The sequence below is a fragment of the Equus quagga genome, chromosome 3 (genome assembly GCF_021613505.1).
Source record: "Equus quagga isolate Etosha38 chromosome 3, UCLA_HA_Equagga_1.0, whole genome shotgun sequence".
Classification (NCBI taxonomy): domain Eukaryota; kingdom Metazoa; phylum Chordata; class Mammalia; order Perissodactyla; family Equidae; genus Equus; species Equus quagga.
The window spans coordinates 90946085-90958700 of NC_060269.1; the positions used below are offsets into that span (position 1 = coordinate 90946085).

At 40.3% G+C, this 12616-nt stretch overlaps 1 long non-coding RNA gene across 1 annotated transcript in view; it reads left to right on the forward strand.

Annotated features, from left to right (window-relative positions):
* Positions 1 to 12616, forward strand: part of LOC124236641 (uncharacterized) — a 42371-nt gene that overhangs the window by 13357 nt on the left and 16398 nt on the right. Inside the window, exon 3 of the long non-coding RNA XR_006887822.1 lies at positions 3409 to 3470. This is a non-coding gene — a long non-coding RNA (uncharacterized LOC124236641). The remainder of the gene's footprint in view (positions 1 to 3408; positions 3471 to 12616) is intronic.

Sequence of the window (12616 nt, forward strand, 5' to 3'; positions counted from 1 at the left end):
GCAGCTCAAAATACATGCTTTGCTAAACTCCCAGAAGGTACCAGTGGAATGTTCTGTGTTTGGGGTTTCCTAAGGCATGTGAGAGTCTTGTTATTTTTAAGCAATGAGAAAAAAAAATCCCGATTGGCCATTAAATACAAACAATAAATTTGCATCCTGAATCACAAGCTGTGTGAATAAATGCAGTAGAGATTCCAAGAAAAACCCTGTTCTCGAATGGTGCAGTTAAATTTGCTTCATCTGCACTGTGATGGATATTACTTCCACTGCACTTAATTGGGATAACTGACAAGCTTAGATTCAGAGCATTTCAATGACTCCAAGGGCTGTATAACTATCTCACCAAATCCATTTAAGTGGTATTCTGGATTTGGTCAGGGGTCTCACTGTAGTAATTTGCAGGTGTGACCGATATTAACTTATAAATTTCCCATGACTGGTCCTTTGTTGATTTCAGGCTTCCCCCCTGTTCAGTAATGATTGCTCAGCAAGCATATTTTACCTTCCTTCTCTGCAGGCCCTTTATTGCTTTGAGATGTGCCTCTGCGTGTGTGTGTGTGCGCATGTTTTTAATAGTAATACATGAGACAGTATTTCCCACTAGAGCATATTCATTTCAGCTTGTGGAGCCATTTCTTACCTGACATATTCCTCTCTTCACTTGGCTGTGCTTTTAGTTGGGAACTTGGACTCTATTTGACTGGATAAGCAATGACAAAACAATAGGGATGATGTAGAAATAGACACATGCTCTCGTGATCTGTACAGTATCACTCTTGGTTAGTGAACTTGTGAGATGAGTTTTAGTGATCACCATCAGGTGGGTTTGAAGTCCAGCATAATAACCCTAACGCGTTACTGTCATGGAGCTGACAAATTTACATATGGGTGAAAATGATCAATTTTTAAAATTCTTTTTCTTTTTCATGACTGAAAATGAGATTCTCATTCCGTGACATTAGAGCATGATCTTTCTATCATGTTCTTTTTTTAATCTCTAAAATTTTAAACTATATTGTATAGAGTTGAATTTCTCACCAGTTAGTTTTTGACTCATTTCAGAGACTTGAAAAAATGAATTGTGCTACAAACATCTAAGATTATTTAAGGCGGAACTGCTTGGCTTGTGTTATTCATAATCATTGTTCTCAGCTAGCATACCTCTGTTTAAATGAAGATCTTTAGGGTATTTCTTGCTATTTCATTTGGATTTGAACTATGTTTTTTCATTAATTCATTCAAAATGTATTTATTTATAACCAACTAATTTTGTCAGCTTTATCGAGGTATGATTGACACAAATTGTGTATAAGTTGTACAACATAACTTTTTAAATGGTGTATGACGTGGTGATTTAATATACATATACTTTGTGAAATGACTACCACAGTCAAGTTAATTAACACATCCATCACCTCACATAGTTACCTTTTTCTTTTTTTTTTAAGATTTGGACCATTTTGGTGGTAAACCTAATAAACAGTAGAAGAGATATCTGTACGGTCTGGTACATATGGATGAATTTTTTGTTGTTAGTAATGAAGAAGAAAGACATTTCTAACATTCAGTATCATTGATGAGCATTAAGATGCATATAAAACCTATCTTAATAAGATGAGCATTAAGAGAAGGATAGGGGCCGGCCTGGTGGTGCAGCGGTTAAGTTTGCATGCTCTGCTTCGGCAGCCTGGGGTTCACCGGTTTGGATCTCAGGCGTAGAGTTATGCACCATTTACCAAGTCATGCTGTGGCAGCCTTCCTGCATATAAAATAGAGGAAGATGGGCACAGATGTTAGCTCAAGGCCAATCTTCCTCAGCAGAAAGAAGAGGATTGGCAGCAGATGTTAGCTCAGGGCTAATCTTCCTCAAAAAAAAAAAAAAGACAAAGATTAAACTTCTAGTAATAATAATAATGGCCATTATGTAGCGCCAGTAGTTAATATTGAGAACTTGTTATAAGACAGGCAGTGTTCTAAGTGCTTTATGTGTGTATGAACTCATTTAATCTTCACAGCCATCCTATAAGGTACATTTTTATTATTCTAACTTTAAAAATGAGAAAGCAAAGAACAGAGAGGTTAATTAATTTGTCTGAGATCACACAGCCAGGAAGCTGTAGAACCAAGATTTGAACGTAGGTAGAATCACCAGATTCGGGGGAAACACACACAAAAACACTCGTGTGCACACATACATACACACACATGACACCCATGCATTCGTGCAATACTTGTCTTCTTTTTGCAATATTTGGGACTACTTACACTAAAAAATTATTCATTGTCTATCTGAAATTAAAATTTAAATAAGTGTCCTGTATTTTATCTGGCAAACCTAACCTAAACTGTCTTGCCTTAGAGCCCATGTTCTTGACCTTTATGCTAATTCTGCCTAAAACCCAGGCTTAACTGATGAATGTTGACTTTGCACATCTTAGATCAACTCCTTTCTACATCTACTCAAGGTTTTTTTGTTCAAGCAGGTTCTTCTTTCTAGAGGTAGGACTTACTGTCATGATTGTGAGAATATGTAAGTTAGCACATATGTACTTTCAATTTACTTCATGTTCAGCATTGTGTCAAAGAATAATGAGACATGGTTTTACCCCTAAAAGAGCTCACAACCCAGCAGATGAGATGGATATGTAAAAAGCTAAATCTATTACAGTATAATAATAGTTTTGTTGGACTATGACCTGTTAACTCTCCCTAGGAAGTTTGGGGAAAGCATCACAGAATAGGGAACATTTGAATTGGTCCTTGAAGGATGAGTAAGAATTCATTAGGGAAAGAAGCTATGGGTAGGAAGGAAACAACATGAGAAAACGCAAAGGTATGTGAAAGTACGTGGTGGAATCTTTTTCTTTTTAAATGTAAGGTACACGTCCTCTACCTTGTAGTGGGTGATGAGACTTGGAGAGTGGGATATGGATATGACCTCAAGGACTTCAATGCTATACTCAGAAATCTTATCGTAGACAATTGGGAGCCATTGAAGGTTTTTAAACTGAGCAGTGATGTGATCAGAATAGCAGTGAGGCAGACAGATTGGAGAGGAAAAAGACTGCCGGTCGTTCATTTGGAAAGGACAGCTGTGGAGATGTCGGTGAGTCACGTGAGTGGGTGAGTTTGCTCTGGAGAGTATGCAGAACAAGGAGAGAGGAGGGCAATGATCAAGTCCTGTGAAACACTGATGTTTAATTTGGGAGCAGGATGACAGAAGCCAGAAACAGAGAATAAGAAAGGGCAGTCAGAGTGAGAAGGAGACGCAGGAAAGAGCAATATGAACACCAAAGCATGAGAGAGTGTCAGGAGGACAACGATGTCAGATGGTATGCAGGCGGAGATGATGCCAATGGACTGGACAACTGGGCCGTTTTAATTTATTTTTTATTTTTTTAATTTCAGCTTTAATGGGCCACTTTTTGAAAGCACTATTGACCACCTCTTTGATGTGGAGTTTGCTGCAGGTAAGGATTAATTCAAATGCTGAGTTGCCTTCAAGCTCAGATTTTGTAAGAATCTGTTTTACTTGCATGACGCTCCAGCTTCTAAAATTCTTAATTGTTGTGCATAAAATAAGAAAATAATTTACGTGGGAAATATTATGGTCTGATATCAATGTAGAATACTTAAATATAAAGGAATTTGACTATTTCTCGGTGACATTTGAGAAAACTCACCACCCACTGTTGATGGACTTCTCTTGGCTAATTTACTTTGTTGGATCTCTGCCTGTTTGCCCCTCCAGCTCCTCCTCTCTTTGTTCTTCTCCAGGCCCAGGAAGCTGGCCTGTAAGTATTACCTTAAGGAGATCCCCTTGCCTCTGGCTTCTGGTTGGGTTGACCAATGGTGAGAACTGACAGGACGTCTAAGAGAGGGAGGCAAATGGAGCCCTGGCTTCTTCCTTGCTGGGTCACCACAGGTTGGCTGTTTCCTTCTCTCAAAGTCCACAGCTCCAGAGTGAGGCATGGACCTTTCCATAAAGCTCTTCTCCCTGAGTTCTGATAACCCATGCCTTATCCTTCCCTTTTCAGGCCCTGGGTGTTAATCTCTCCCCTCAACCCACTCTCCTCACCTTACTAGCTCCCTTGTATAGCTCTATTTCTTACTAGTTTCCCTAAATCTTAAGCCCTGTCCACACCCTTGTAAACAATCTCCTAATGGGCCAGTATGAGTGTGCCGTCTGTTTCCTGCTGGGATCCTGACTGATAGAACTAGGGACTCTTTTTCCAGAACAAGATTTAGAACGTGGTGAAAGATGCTAACTTGGGAGACCTAGAGGAGGAAACTGCAAACTTCTGATGGAGATGGCGCCTCCTTAGGTCATTTATGTTGCATATTGAAATTATTTTTCTTTTGGGAAGAGAGAATAGATTGTATTAAATCATCAGAAGATCTGTGCTGGCTTTTACATATTATATTGGAGCAGAGAACAGCTCTGCGCCTGTGTGTAAGTCCTTGAGAGTTCCTTGGGTCTGCAAGAGGATGTGGCCTAGCATGGTACTGGGCAAATTAACCAAGTGCTTAATCCACTCCTAAGTCCTGGTCATACTACATTCACTTGTAAATTTTTTTTTGGTTACTGGTGAAATTAAATTAGAGAAAAATTGAAAAACAAATGGAAGGTAGTTCAGGAATGTATATTTCAGGATGTTAGAAATGTGGGAAGGAAAACAAATTGTGGAAGTATAGAAGGCAAAGATCTGGATTTATGCTATCAATAAAATGAAGGTATTGTATGAAAACTAAACACCCATTAATTTCATCTCATGGTATTAGAATATGCAGATGGACCATATAACGTAGGCATTGAGTAGGAAATAAATATATGTGAAACACTTTGCAAACTATGCCATCCTATACACATGGAAGTTACTACAATAGTAATCCTACTTTTCAATATTATACTATTATTAGGATACTCTTTCTAGTCCTACTTTCCAACTTTAATTTAATTCTTTTAAGGAAAATTTGAGAGCTATTTTTTGGCCAGGATGGCTTCAATTTAATCTCATTTGCTACCAGGACTTTGTGATCTCCTGAGTTACTTTACAACCTTGTGCTTCTGTGAGGTGTAGGACATCCTGCAGGGGAAGATGCTTTAGCTCTCGAAAGGAAAACTGAAATATATTCTAAATGTCACATTTTGATGATGATGATAGTTTTTGAATGTTCTGTCTAAGAGGATCTGAATGCATTGTGAATAGAATAAGCAGCAGGAGGTCTGACCTAGGCAGAGGGGTCAAGTAAAAATTGACACTGACATCTTAAATGCATGTAGCCTCAAAGGCATGTGGTGTCCACTCCTCTACATGTTCTTAATGGAGCTTCATTACACCCCACCTGGTGGAAAAGGAAGTAGAAGCTGTTTGAGTCTGGGTCCCAGAGCTAGTATGCTCAAAACTGGGACCAATCCAGGTCTCCTAACTCTCACTTTTATGATAGGTTGTCCCAGCTTTCACTCTGCAATTTTACAGCTCTACTGGGGAAATACACAAGCATGTTGAGGGAGAATGAAGTCAAAGGGCCCGGGGCACTCTACAGTCAGTCTCTTAAAATTTTGTGACTTGCTGCTGGTGAGAAAGAGTTAATTTGACGACAAAGCCACCATGAGGTTAGTCATGTGAGAACCATGTAGTTGGAATCTAACCCCATGTTATAATTAACAGATACAGCAGGCTCCTATCTAGACTTTGGGAGCAGAGGACAGACGCTGAATTCAGAGTGAAGGCTGATTTACGTCTAGTGTCTCTCTTTCCCGAGCTTGTTTTCTTGATAACTTTTGCCATCAATTTAGCTATATTTGTATTTGATAAAGTGACTCTTACTCCGTTAAATACTTTAAGTAGTCAAATCTTTATTTTGACCTCTCTTTGGAAATATTTTGTAAACAAACAGAACTCCAAGACTCAAATGAATAATGGTGCTCAATTGTAAAATTTAATGCAGTGAAACTAACAATTATAGCAGTGCTGCCATCCAATTCAAGTAAATCAATAGTTTCCTAGTTGCATTTGTACTTGAGAATCGTTGTGGCAGTGACAAATTTACTGCTACAAACTTGAACGGTGAAGAATTAATACCAATGGCAAAGTATCCTATTGATGCAGCTCTGGCTGCCCAGCTGGAGAGGGAAGGATGCTCTGGTGCGCTTTTTTATGGCTAATGCAAATTAGCAGATAGTTGTGGGAATAAAGTTCTCTTCTTGATCTATGGCAGGAGATAACTAGTCTGTAAGAGTTCATTTCAGACTGTAATTAGTTTATTCATTAAGGTTGGAGAATTCAATGACACAGCTGCATGAGGTACCATTGAAAGCTACCTGAACATATGGCAGAAGGGTAATGTAAATTTAGTTCCTGAAAGAAAAAGGCAAAATGGTACAGCTTTGTGCTTTTATTTTACATCCTGCAGTGACTCCCTGAAGGGAGGTGGTGAGTTGATTACACTCCAAACTTTCTAATATACATTGATTTTAGCTGGGGGGAGGGGTTATATAGTTTCCTTAAATGTTACTACAGTACGTATAAATGTATACAACACATCCCCACACACATCCCTAGACATCTAGAAACATACACAAAAGACAGAATGCTGTTTTTGGTTTCCAGCAAGAAAGACTAACACCTGTATCTATTAATAATGTTTCTGTCTCCCCTTCCGTTTTTAGAGTTCGTTATTAATCTAACAAGGTTTTAAGTCTGATTAGAGGTGCATGTACAGAGGTGAAATGAAACTATTGGTTATATCTGACTTCTCTAAGACTTACAGGTATTCATACATAAATGTAAAATTCAACCTTGTTTGTGAAATGCAAGCACTTGGATAGAGGGATTCTCTTAAATCTGTTTGTACTGCTAATCTGACTTCAGATATAGCCATAGTTATGTAAGGCTTAAAATTCATGTCGCACTTCACTTACAAAAACTAAGGCCTATAATTCAACTAGGTTATAGGGAGAATCAAATCTGTATTGTTAGGAAGGAAGCCCAGTAAGTTGAAAAAATTGATTGGAGCAAAGCAAAACTGGATTCGAACCATGACGCTAAAGCATTCTTACATCTCTCTTTATGCTCTTCGTATGTCACCTATAAACATTCTAACTGAAAATGTTATTGAAGTCAAAATGTTCAACCAGGGAAACAACAGGTGTAAAATTGTGACAGATCTCTCATACTTTTGTTCTTGGCAATTGATTTACTCTATAATTAGTGCCAAAAACTATTTATTGACTATCAGGTGCTCATAACACTGTCGTCACTTCTTCTTGTGACTCTCAATCCAAATTGATGGATAACAAAGATGAAACAAAATTCTTCCACCAAAACTAAGATGTTGAGTTAGGAAGGAACTCACAAGACTGCGCAGTAAGAAATTAGTGATTGCTTCTTGTATGTCTGATTATAAGGACACTTTACATCCTAATTTGTGGTTTTCTGTATTGTATAAATTTTGTTAAAATGTGTGTGTGTCGCTTTCATAATAATTCAAAGCCTTTCATTTTCAGGAATGTAAACTTACTTCTCTGCAGAACCTCATGTTTGTGGTTGTGGCTGTGAGCAAGAGGTGGTTGTGGGAGGCTGATGGTTCTAGGTGAACGGGCAGAGAGGGACAACCGCAGCTGTGAGTGGTAGGTTAGGGAGATGTTAGGGATCAGAGTGAGGATGGGATCTGAAACTAATGTGCCTGTCAGAGCAAACCCAGAGGCAAACCCAGTCAAGCAATAGGTCAAATTTAGTGAATATATTAAGAATCAGATGATGATAAAATCAAGGAGTCAGGCTGGTGGCATAATCCAGGGTCTAGTCCAATGGTGGTCTCTGAGAGCTGAAATGAAACAAATCAGGAGTCAGATGGTACAGTGCTGGAATTAGGAGACCTTCCTAGATAAGGCAGTTTTCTACCTCATCCCCCCAAATTTTCATATCTTTAAATAAAATAATCCCTCTGACAGAGAGAAACCTACTCAAATGTACATAAGAAGATGCAAGTGGAAATGCTTGGATGGATTAGGGAATATAGGCCTTGACCCCAGTTGCATTTGTAGTCCCTGGTGTTAACCTCAATATGTTGCCATAGAGAATAACAAGACATTTCTCAGACTCTCAGTGGACAATTCTGCCATTTTAATTTTATTTTTATTTTTACTTTTCCGTGTGGAAGTGAGGGGAGAAGCAGCATAATTCTGCGGTTCCTGGGATTGCACTAATTTAACTGGTTGTGTCGTGGATTTAGGGTCTAGACTGTTCTGTCCTTTGTACGGCCAGATGGTGAAAGCTGTTCCTCCCCAGAAAATGTGTTTGCTAAGGAATATTTGTATTGACTGATTCCTGATTATTCAACCCTCTACTGATGTTTTGTGTATGAAGAAGAAATAAAAGTTTATAATCCCTGCCTTTGGGAATTTTATAGCCCTTTTGAGGAGACAAGAGATACAGTTGTTCATCCATTTTTACATTCATTCACTTACTACCTATTCCAGATGCCATGTCTATCTCAATAAATGAGGCAGATACATCCTTGGCTTCATGGAGATTGCAGTCAAATGAATGATATAAATGATGCAAAACTCCTATTCTACTTGCCTGCTCCAAATGCCCTGCTTTCTTGCTCAAATCACTTTTTAGTTTGCAAATGCACAATAGAATAAAATTAAAGAAGGCCTTGTGGTGTTAAAGCTTTGTTAATTTTACAAGATGGTTTCAGCACATTTACTGGTGTCTGGTGAAGAATTGTGATAATTAAAATTCAGCTATACTAATTAAAACAAGTGAACAAAGTCTGTTTAATGTCCTTTTCCTCACAATTTTTAATTTCCTTTTTGCTTACTCCTGACTTTTTGGAATTCTGTAAGCCTCACTGGGATTTTCCTGTCATTAGGGAAATTTATGAAGTTATGTAGATCAGGAAACCTGAAGGAATTCTATAAGAAATATTTGAATAAATTTAGGTTCCTTTGGGTCAACTCCGTTAAATGAATGAATTTAAACTGATATGTGTTCTGAAAGTCAACCTTTTGTAAGAAATGCTCACCAGTATTTATTATTTTAATATGCTAAGGTTAAAACTGAGTCCCCATCTGCTTCCCCAAATATCCTCAGGAATTAAAAGCTGTACTTGTGATATGAAATCAACTGAATAAAAACTGCATAGAAAATAAACAAAAAGAAGGAAATTATACAAAATGCTAATAGGGGTTGTCTCTGGATGCTGAGATCATGAGGTTTTTGTTTCTTTGTTTACATTCTTTCTATATTTCTAAATTTCAAATTTAGTGTTTAGAATATTAAAAAACTACAATAATAGCAGGTGCTAAATGCTTTCATGGGTTGAGATTTCTGCCATAGATAGGACTTTTCTTTCAAAGGCAGGTCTCAACTTCCTTTTAAACAATCCATTCACATTTAGATGGAGGCATCTTTTGGCTCATTTTGTTTTATAAACTGTTGTTTCATTTATTTCTTTAGAACACTTGTCAACGCCTCAGGTCCTTTCTGAGTTAGTTTGATCCAATGGAGAGTTAAGCTTCATCTTTTTGATTTAGTCCAACTTTGAAAATACAGTGCTGCCTTATGATTTAGTGCAATATCAATAATAATAATAATAAATAATGCCTTTACAAAGTGTTAAATCATAGATGGGGAGGAGTTTTGAGGGAAATCAGATTTTGACCTGTCAGTTTAATTCCCAACCCCAAGAATAGGAGAAGGAGTGACGTCAGCATCATGGTGGAGTGAGCTCTTCCCTTAGACTCTCCCCCTAAGATACAATGAAAAGGACACTCATAAACCAACAGAGGACATTCACACAACACAAAAGATGTCTGAGAGACCCGCACAGCCATACATCTGAAAGTGGAGATGCTGGATCCCCTGGAGGAATTGGAAGAAGGTAAGGGGATCTCCTCTCCCTCCTGAATGGCAACAACCCAGGATGCAGGACCATGCATGGCTCTGAGAAAAGAGGGGGAAGGGGTGGCTCTCCACAGGAACACCTTTGCTCTCCAAGTTCCCTCACAGCCTGTGGGAAAGCCCTATACAGAGGTTGCTAAGCTATTGTGGGGGTGTCTTCATCAAGCCAGCACCCCAGGAGAGCAGATAGTGAGGAGAGAGTGAGAATGCCCCCAGGATCACAGAGGTGAAAGAAAGCACTCTTCCCCCCACCAGGTGCTCCAGCTCAGCCGGTTGGCCAGAGCACCTGAACATATGTTAGAAAAGCAGCAGCTGTGAGTGAGTGAACTGGTGATTGCAAGACAGGCCCTATCAGCAAAGATTCCAAAGGACAGGCACAGGGTCTCGTCAAGATGGTGGTGTGAGCAGAGGTTGAACTTGTCTCCTCCCATGAACACAACCACGTTAAAACAATTTTTGGAACAATTACCCCGGATTGAAAACTGAAAACTCGATAAAAAGAACCCCCACAAAAAGGGACAGTCCTGACAAAGGAGAAGAGGCAGAAATTCCTTCTGGAGAGGAAAAAAGCCACCTTTGGGAGCAGCGGAGCTTCTCAGCTGGCGAGGTGGGAGCCACCCTAAGGTACACAGCCCTCCCTGGAGGAGTGAGGTCGATACTGCTATAAGCATCTTTCAGACTCAGCCCAACTGAGACAGGGTCTTACTGTCTGGCTTTGCTGGCTATTAACTGCAGCCAGGATACCCCAAGAAAAGCTATCGGCTGAAAGCTGAAAAGACCCAGGGCTTAAAGGGCCTGTGCACAAACTCACTCATTGCAGCAACCTAAAATCACCAGAGAGAAGGCTGACAGTCCTTTGCTGAAACGAGACTCACCTGGTGGGCTCTGGGGGCATCTTGGTGAGAGGAGGGATCTCTCTGGAGACTGAGACATTGGTGGGGGCCATTGTTCTGAGCTGGTCTAAGCATGCTGACACAGACCCTGGTGGGTGCCATTGAGGTTCTTCCCTTGGCCTGTTAGCCCAGGGGTCTGCCACGCCCACTAGAGCACAGATTTAATCCAGTTCAGCCAGGGCAGTCAACCAGCCCTAGGGACCGGCCCCACCTAACAGCAAGCCCTCAGGCTACTTTTCAGCCTGCATTGACTGGGTGCCTTGATCCTCTACAGGCAGGCAAGGGTATCTGCCTCTGTGGGGCAGGGCCTGTGTGAGGACCAGGTGAACTGTGGGGGGCATTGGTGGACAGGTGCAGGCCTCTGCAGTGTGGTGTTGGGGTACGCTCCAGGGAGTTGAGAAGTGTGCACGGACCAGGACTGTGTTGACAGTGTATGTGGTCCTGCGGGGGGTGAGACTTATCAGCGGCAGAAGACCTGTGCTTCACAAATAGCCATACAAAGGATCAGCCCCACCTTCCAAAGCCTGAAACATTTGAGTGCCCCCTGCCTAGGGCCAGCCCCATTCAGCTGCACTCCTAAGAGAACTGACAACAGCCTTGTATCACAATTGTATGCCCCTGAGCCTAGCAACCAGCTACACTGGGTACCAACCCAATTAAGAGGAAAACTGCAATAGGAGTGTGCTGATAGACTTTGTAGCAAACAGTGCTGAGGCTCCCCAAACTGGATTTACAAACAGCTGGCCAGGGAAGGAAAGATCAGACTCCCTGGCTACCTGCAGTGGGAGCAACCCTGCCACAGCAGAAGGTCATAAGTAGCTCACCAAGGGGTCACTCCTGGTTCTTATGGACTGGTAATGAGAGGGAAGCACACTGCTGGACCTCATAAGGCATCTCATACGTAAGGCCACTTCTCCAAGATCAGGAGACATAGCCGACTCACCTAATACATAGAAATAAGCACAGAGAAAGAGGCATAATGAGGAGGCAAAGGAATACTTTCCAAGCAAGGGAACAGTACAAAACCCCAGAAAAAGGACTAAATGAAACAGAAACTAGTGACCTACTAGACAAAGAGTTCAAACAAAATTTCATGAGGATGCTCACAGATATGGGAAGAAGAATTGATGAACACAGTGAGCACATCAGCAAAGAACTGGAAGATATAAAAAAAATTAGAAATGAAGAATACAATACTGGAAATGAGAAATTCACTAGAGGGACTCAACAGCAGAATAGAGGAAGCAGAAGAACGGATCAGCGAGCTAGATGAAAGACTAGAGGAAATCACCCAAGCAGAACACAAAAGAGAAAAAAGAATTAGACAGAATGAGAACAGTCTAAGGGAACTCTGGGACAATATCAAACATGCTAACATTTGGATTATAGGTGTCCCAGAAGGAGAAGAGAGAGACAAAGGGGCATAAAATTTATTTGTAGAAATAATAGACGAAAATTTTCCTAACATGAGGAAGGAAACAGACATCCAAGTTCAGGAAGCACAGAGAGCTCCAAACAAGATAAGTCCAAAGAGGCCCACACCAAGACATATTATAATTAAAATGTCCAAAATTAAAAACAAAGAGAGAACCCTAAAAGCAGCAAGAGAAAGGCCACAAGTGACATATAAAGGGAAGCCCATCAGGCTATCAGCAGACTTCTCAGCCAGGACCCTACAGGCAAGAAGAGAATGGCATGACATATTTAAAGTGCTAAAAGGAAAAAACCTACAGCCAAGAATACTCTATCCATCAAGGTTGTCATTCAGAATGGAAGGAGAGATAAAGTGCTTCCCAGACAAGCAAAAAT